Source organism: Vulpes vulpes, chromosome 3 (assembly GCF_048418805.1).
Source record: "Vulpes vulpes isolate BD-2025 chromosome 3, VulVul3, whole genome shotgun sequence".
Classification (NCBI taxonomy): domain Eukaryota; kingdom Metazoa; phylum Chordata; class Mammalia; order Carnivora; family Canidae; genus Vulpes; species Vulpes vulpes.
This window is the reverse complement of record NC_132782.1, coordinates 71,363,219-71,370,714: the sequence shown is the minus strand read 5'-3', so window position 1 is coordinate 71,370,714 and position 7,496 is coordinate 71,363,219. Positions and strand designations below refer to the sequence as shown.

General features: G+C 34.5%; 1 long non-coding RNA gene across 3 annotated transcripts in view; it reads right to left on the bottom strand.

The window, feature by feature from the left end:
- Positions 1 to 3,523: 3,523 nt before the first annotated feature.
- LOC112909308 (uncharacterized) overlaps positions 3,524 to 7,496 on the bottom strand; it is a 38,377-nt gene continuing 34,404 nt past the window's right edge. For all 3 annotated transcript variants that reach the window (XR_012000489.1, XR_012000488.1, XR_003233097.2), the window contains 2 exons: positions 5,639 to 5,786; positions 3,524 to 5,543 (listed from right to left, as the gene is read on the bottom strand). This is a non-coding gene — a long non-coding RNA (uncharacterized lncRNA). The remainder of the gene's footprint in view (positions 5,544 to 5,638; positions 5,787 to 7,496) is intronic.

Here is a 7,496-nt window from a genome sequence, read left to right as displayed (position 1 = left end):
AACAACATAAAAAATAAGGAGGGGTAAGAGTTCAGAAGAAATACATTTAAAACTTGAAAGTACCTATTATCACCACTTCTATTCAGGACTGTTCTTAAGATGCAAAAAAATGGAATTAGCAGGGAAATGGAATGAAATAAAAAGTGATGAAAATGAAACTGGAGCAACAAATTACTGTTATTTGCAGATGCTTGACTATAAAGCTGTTTACACAGAAAATGCAAGAGTTTCTAAAAATAATTAGTTAGGTAAGGTTGTTGGTTAAAAGATAAATATGCTAAAAGTAATAGTAGATTCATAACCTGGATGACAAATTAGGAAAGTATAATTTCATGTTTTAGAACAAATACAGAAATATTTTTTTAAAGATTTATTTTGAGAGAGAGAGAAAGAGAGGGCGCAAGTGGAGAGAAAGGGGAGAGGGAGAGAAGGAATCTGAAGCAGACTCCCCGCTGAGCATGGAGCCAGTTGGGGGGTTCAATCTAATGACCCCGAGATAACAATCTGAGTTGAAATCAAGAGTTGGACACTTTACTGACTGAGTGACCCAGGCGCCCCTAAAAATAATTTTTAAATGCCACTTACAACAGCACTAAAACTTAAAATAACTATGCATAAACATAGCAAAAGGTTTGCATGTGTTTTCTGGAGATAAGTCACACATTTTAAAAGTACTAACTTGAGGGGTGCCTGGGTGGCCCAGTTGATTCATCTTCCAAGTCTTGCTTTCTGCTCAGGTCATGATATTAAGGTCTTGGAATCAAGCCCTGCACTGGACACTGCCCTCAGTGGGGAGCCTGCTTGAGGATTGTCTCTCCCTCTCCCTCTGCCCCTACCCACCCTCCGCTCCTGTGCACGTACTCTCTCTCTCTCTCTCTCTCTCTCTCAATGAATAAATAAATCTTTCAAAAAAATTAAAATGCTAATTTGAAAGGTTGCCATATGTACAGATTGGAATACGAACATTTGTTAAGATATCAGTCAGGCACAAATCAATTCATAATTATAGACAAGCTTCTGAAAAAAATTAGAAGGGTATGGATAGTATTTTTATGGCCTTTAGATAGGAAACGTTCTTTTTTAAAGAAGACACAGGCAAAACATGAACAATAACAAGAAAATTCAAAATATCTTTGCCTAAAAAGAGAATTTTTTAAAATGTAAAAATGTACCCTGCATGCAAACAGACCAGGTTTGGCCACCATCTCCTGACAACATCCAAAGGCAGAGAAATGAGTGGTCGTGCAACAAGAAAGGAATTTGTCTCAGTGAGACCAAGACCAACATACAACATCAGGAAGACTGTCCAAGTGAGGAAAATACGTGCAGGTTTATATAAGGTAGATGTGAGCAAAGCTGGGTGGGTGCGTGCAGGAAGGCAGAGAAGGTTAAATGGATCCGTCTTGGAGTCACTCCCCGGTGAGTCTTGCTGGCTGGGGGCCGTCCTCGTGGTCTGTCTGAGGGATGGTGCTGGCTCTGGACAGCGCTCCTCATGGTCTGAGGGATAGTTTCTGTTGCCATCAGGGGATCCTTTGCCCTCAGGGTCTTCCACCTGAGCGGAGACACCAGCGGGACAGGAGAACCCAACTGGGAAGTCCAAGGTCAAAATGGAGGCAGCCCAAGTCCTCTTCCAAAAAGGGAACTTTCAGACTAAGATATTTTTAATGTAATTTCAAGTAATTCAAATTACCTCAACATGTAATTTATTTCTCAAAATAATGAAGAACTCCTAAAAATAGAATAATAATCAATCCAATAGGAAAACAACAATAGACAAAATATGTCATCAGTCAATTCACAGAGAGGAAATCTAAACAACTGATAAACATTTGAAAAGTTGTGCCAGGCCTCAGGAACCAAAGACCAGCGAGTTCAAACTAGAGAAACTTATAACTTAATCGTAAAGAGATTGGCAAAGATCTAGTCCAAAGATACCATGTGTTAGTGAGGATGTAAGCAATCAGATCTCCGTGTGAACTGTTGGGAGTATTAATTGGTACATGATCTTTGACGACCAATTGGACAACATCTAGAAATTTCAAGATGTTTATACACAATAACCTCAGAAATTCTGTAGAGTGGTATGTCATAAAGGATCTCCAGTCGCGTGAACAAGTGACGTGTATACAAATGTTCATAACAGCTTTGCTTGTCTTTGGAAAATATCAGAAACAGTATCAGTCCTCATTAGCAGGTGAATAGGCAATAAAATGTGATATATTCTTGCAAAATAATAGCATACAATGAAAGTTAATATATTCCAGCCACATGGAGTCACATTAATAAATACAATTTGAGAGAAAAAAAGGTAGAATACAGAAAAATTTTTATAAGGCTTTAAAATGTGCAAAAAGTAAATGTATATATGAAAAATTTAACACCAGATATTGGTTACCTTTAAGAAGAGAAAACAGCTTTCAACTGTCCCTTAATGTTTAATTCTCAAGTTGAACCTGATGTATTTCAAACTACAACGTAACATAAGATAATACAACCCATATAAAATTAAAATTTAACAGACGATTCCACTTTTGTCTAAATTTATGGAATACAAGCAAGAATTTAAAGTTATTTGAAATAGATAACCTTGAGTTGTAACTTTATCTTCAGATAGAAAAATGTGGCAAAATCGCCACAATTTTAATTACTATTATTATTATTTTCTTCCAACATGTCTGAAATCAGGCTTTTCACTAGCTTCCTGCAAAGTAAATAAAATGCCCCATGATTTTGATAATTGCAAAATGAGAATAATATATTCCTGGAAACCAATAAATGATTACAAATTAGAGCCATTTTTGTATACAAAATAATATAATTGGGTATAATTTTTGTAAAATTAAATTAATATCTATGAATTATGTAAATACTGATTATTTGAAGGCTAAATTTGTTTGAAGATTTTATTTATTTATTCATGAGAGACACAGAGAGAGAGAGGCAGAGATACAGGCAGACGGAGAAGCAGGCTCCATGCAAGGAGCCTGATGTGGGACTTGATCCCTGGTCCCCAGGATCTCACCCTGGGCTGCAAGCGGCGCTCAACCGCTGTGCCACCGGGGCTTCCCTGAAGGCTAAATTTGAAGTTTAAAGTAAGATGTGAGAGAAAAACCTGGAAGATATTAATTAAATGACATAATACTTTGGCTGAAAGTCCGTTTATGGTTTTCAGCCAAACATGGTGAGTAGAAAGCTGTTGCTTTAAAATCAATAAAACACCAATAAAATGATGAGATATATTCCTAATTAGCAATTCAGCAATACTTTTGATTAGATAGTATACAAATTAGTAAATCGACTTCACCTTTAAGAATATACATGACATTTTCTCAGATTAGTAAAGAGTAATGTGAATCCCTGTACAGTATAGGTTGTTATAGACTATATGGATTTACTGTTACGGTTTATTTTATTACTACAGTTTATTCTCATTTTCAAACCATTTTGAAAATGCTTGAAATAACTTTGTTATCTTTACTTTTGTAATAAAATATTTATTATTCCAAATGTATTCATGTGACGTTTAATATCCTATTGAAAAAAATTATTAATTCAAAATTTTTAAATTATTTTTAAACACAGGGAGCCAAGAAGACCTCTCCTTTTTCTGGAATGCAGTCAAATACTCCAAAGTGATTTGTTGATGGAATGTCTGAAGGTAATGAGGAGTAGCTGGGATAACATTCTTAGTATAATACTTTCTTTTCCTAAGAAAGTGGGGTGAGTACATTAATATTAGCTGAGGTTACATGTAGGACAAAGGTCTTAAACAAAACATGGAAACAAACTGTTTAATGATAAATAAGATGCTGTACAATGAAAACCAAGCAGTAATGAGCATTATCCATTAAATTAGTTAATATTTTTCCACAAAGTAGAAACTTTAGGAGGTATAAGAAGATAATATAAAGAGGCAAGACACTTTATATATCATTTGTACAGGCTAGATTGTGGGGAAAAGCAACCCATATAAAGTAATTAATTAGGCAAGCCTAATTAATGTGTACATATTACTCTATTTGTGTTCATCTGTACCACTTCTTATCAATTGCCCATGCAACATTTTAAAGGCTTATCATTTATTAAGCCAAAACCAAAATTTCATTATATTCTTCAATAAAGTAGGACATTTAAAAAATGTGAAAAATTAATTACTGTGCCACTTACAGATTTTTTTTTTCTAAATGATAATGAAGGAACTCTAAGGCCAGAGGGACAAACCTCATTTTATGATGAAGACATTACCTCTTACAAATTATGGAATATCAACAAAGTAAGGCTTAGAGTATTCAGGACCCAAAATGCATTCATTTCTTGGTAAAAATGAATTAAAATATCTCAAGCATTTAAGTTTAAAAGTTAGAAGCAGAGGGGCACCTGAGTGGCTCAGTTGGTTAAACATCTGACTCTTGATTTCGGCTCAGGTCATGATCTTAGGGTTGTGAGATTGAGCCCGGAGTTGGGCTCTGTGCTGAGTGTGGTGTCTGCTTAAGATTCTCTCTCTCTGCCTCTCCACCCCACCCCCACCCACTTGTGTGCTCTCTCTTAAAAAAAAAATTAGAAGCAGAACTAAACTAAATTTGAGAAAAATGTGAAGAATGATTTAGTTAAAATTAAAGTAGAAAGTAGTAGAAAAATAAAATGTTTTTAGTAAGAATACAAAAATCCAATGATTATTTTCTTTGAAATCAAACAATTAAAGGGAATAGATGATACCCAATCAAAATTTTTTTTGAAGAAAAACAAACAAGTTCACATATTCTAGTCAGATTCATACATGGACATGTATTTGAGAAACATAAAATCAGGAAGCTAAATTCAACAATGCACTTTTTACTTTAAAAATTATGTTAACAAGTTAAAGTTTATTACAGGAAGGCAGAGATAGCTAAACATTTAGCAATCTGTTAATGCAATTCATCATAATAACACATTAAATAGAAAAAAAACTCATGAAAATAATCATAACAAAACCCCCATAAAAGGTGGGGAAATCATTTGGAAGGACTAAACACACATTCACAAGAAGTTGCAAACTAAGAAACTTCTTTATGATGATAAGTATATTCATTAAACCTATAGCCAATACTGTACTTAATGGGAAAATGTTGTAGACTGCTCAGGTCACGGTCTCAGAGTCCTGGGATCCAGGCCCTCTGCTCAGCAGGGGGTCTGCTTCTCCCTCTCCTTCTGCTCCTTCTCCCACTGATGCTCTCTCATACGCTCTCTCTCTCTCTCAAATAAATAAAATCAAAAATAAAAAAGCAGCTCAAACATTTTGCAAAATGTTTTCTGCTGACAGGAAGCCGACAGGCACTAATTTCAGTTGTCTTTCAGACTCTATTCCAGCATATTCTTAGATCAGTCTGACATTTCTCATGATGTTGAAGTTATCTCCAGCATACAAGTAGTGTGTCCACGATTCTGTACTCATTTTAATTTTTTTCTTCACTTTAAAAAAAAAACTCCAAAACTATAGATTTTTCCAGGTAATACCTGTTGTGGGCCTGGCTATTGCTCCACAGGGCTTCACAAACTTCTCCCTGAAAACAAAACAAAACAAAACAAACAAAAAACATTATCTCCAAATTGAATTCCACATTTAGTGAGCAAAACGTCACCAGTCCTAAGTACTTACACTTTAGATATGATTTTCACAGAAAATATATAGAGCAGCTTAACACATTGGTTTAAAAGCACAAGGCTTGAAGGTAGCCAGTTTGGAGGGGACAATACTTCAGATGGATAATGTCACTCCAGGTCAACAAATATTTGTGGAGTGCTTCCTGAAAGAAACAACAAAGAAATTCTTTACCTCTGCTGAGTGTCACTTTCAAATACATTACCTTAGAGTCACCATTAATTTTTGTTTATTTAATTATTTGTTTAAATATTCATTCATTCACATTTCATTGAAATTAACGTGTGCTTTTTTGTGAAATGACATTTTGCTGCAGAAAGATCTTGTGCACCTGCATACAGATCTGACTTTTTTTTAAAAGTTAGCTTTATGCCCAAGGCAAGGCTTGAATTCATGACCCAGGGATCAAGAGTCACATGTTCTACCAACTGAGCCAGGCAGCTGCCCGAGAACTGTGATGTTCTTAAGTCAAAAGTCAACTTGGACTAAAATAATTTATTATGGAATTAAAATACCTAAAGTAAAGTCAATCCCTATATTGCCATTCATATTTTCCCCCCTCTGGATGATTAAGATCCTTAGATCCCTGAGTTCAGCTAAGAGAAGCTTTGGAGAGGATGAAGGACACATAAAATCCCATGAGGCTCCTTCACAACAGGGCTTGCTGAGGTCTGCAAACCATTCCCCTAGGAGATCTTTCCTGAGAAAATTGTTCCTCAGTCACTATTCCTGCGATCCCTTGCAAAATTTTTCATCCAAATAAAGAGAAATAAATGCTCTAGTTGACTGACTAATCCTAAACAATAAAGGAACAACAGAAACTGAAATAAATGAACTATAAAGAAAAAACCAACAGTAATATGTATGTGGTTTCAGACCAGTGACATCTCCATTCAGATGCTGAATATTCTTTTTGAAGCTTGTTCAGTAGTCCATTAAATTGTTTTAATGAAAATCAGGAATCTTCATTGGAAATGGGATTTTTACAGTTTTATATACTTACAACTCTATCAAAACCAAAATTCATGATTTCAGACTAAAATCTAGTATAAATATAAATAAAACAAAGTTGGTATGTATATATATTTATTTATATATATGAATACTAATACAGCTTTTTTATACCAAGGGATCATGAACATTTAATGTATGGTAAAGCCAGAGGATTCTCAAGTTATATAAGACCAATTTTTGAACATCTTTGAAAAGTCTTTACAGTTAGAGTGTTTTTCTTATTTTTGAAGAAGAGAACAAATTCACTCTTCACCATTATGGCATCTAAATTTTTTAATAAAAAGGTCCTAACTGTTTTAAAAGTGTTCAGAATGGTGAATACTCAAAATATTAAAAAAAATAATTAGGATAATTAACTCTTAAGTTTATATAAATGACTTTATTTTTATTTTTTAAAAGATTTTATTTATTTATTTTTAAGAGAGAGAAAGCACAAGCAGGCAGAGCAGCAGGCAGAGGGAGAGGGAAAAGCAGACTCCCCGCTGAGCAGGGAGCCAGATAAGGGACTTGATCCCAGGACCCCAGGATCACAACCTGAGCCCAAAGCAGATATTGACTGACTGAGTCACCCAGGTGTCCCAATATAAATGACTTTTTAAGATTCACTTGACATCTGCCCCTACTCTAATGCTCTAATGCGCTTCCCCTCTGAATAATATTTTGATGTCAACTTGTTCAAGAGTTCACTAGCTTCAAATGCTCTTGCTCAAAATTTAAAAATTATATAATGGTTTTATTCATTCTTTTTATGTTCAGTTTTCCTAATCATGTAAATATTATTTTTTAAATTAAAGTATCATTGACATGTAACATTGTATTAGTTTCAAGTGTACAACATGAT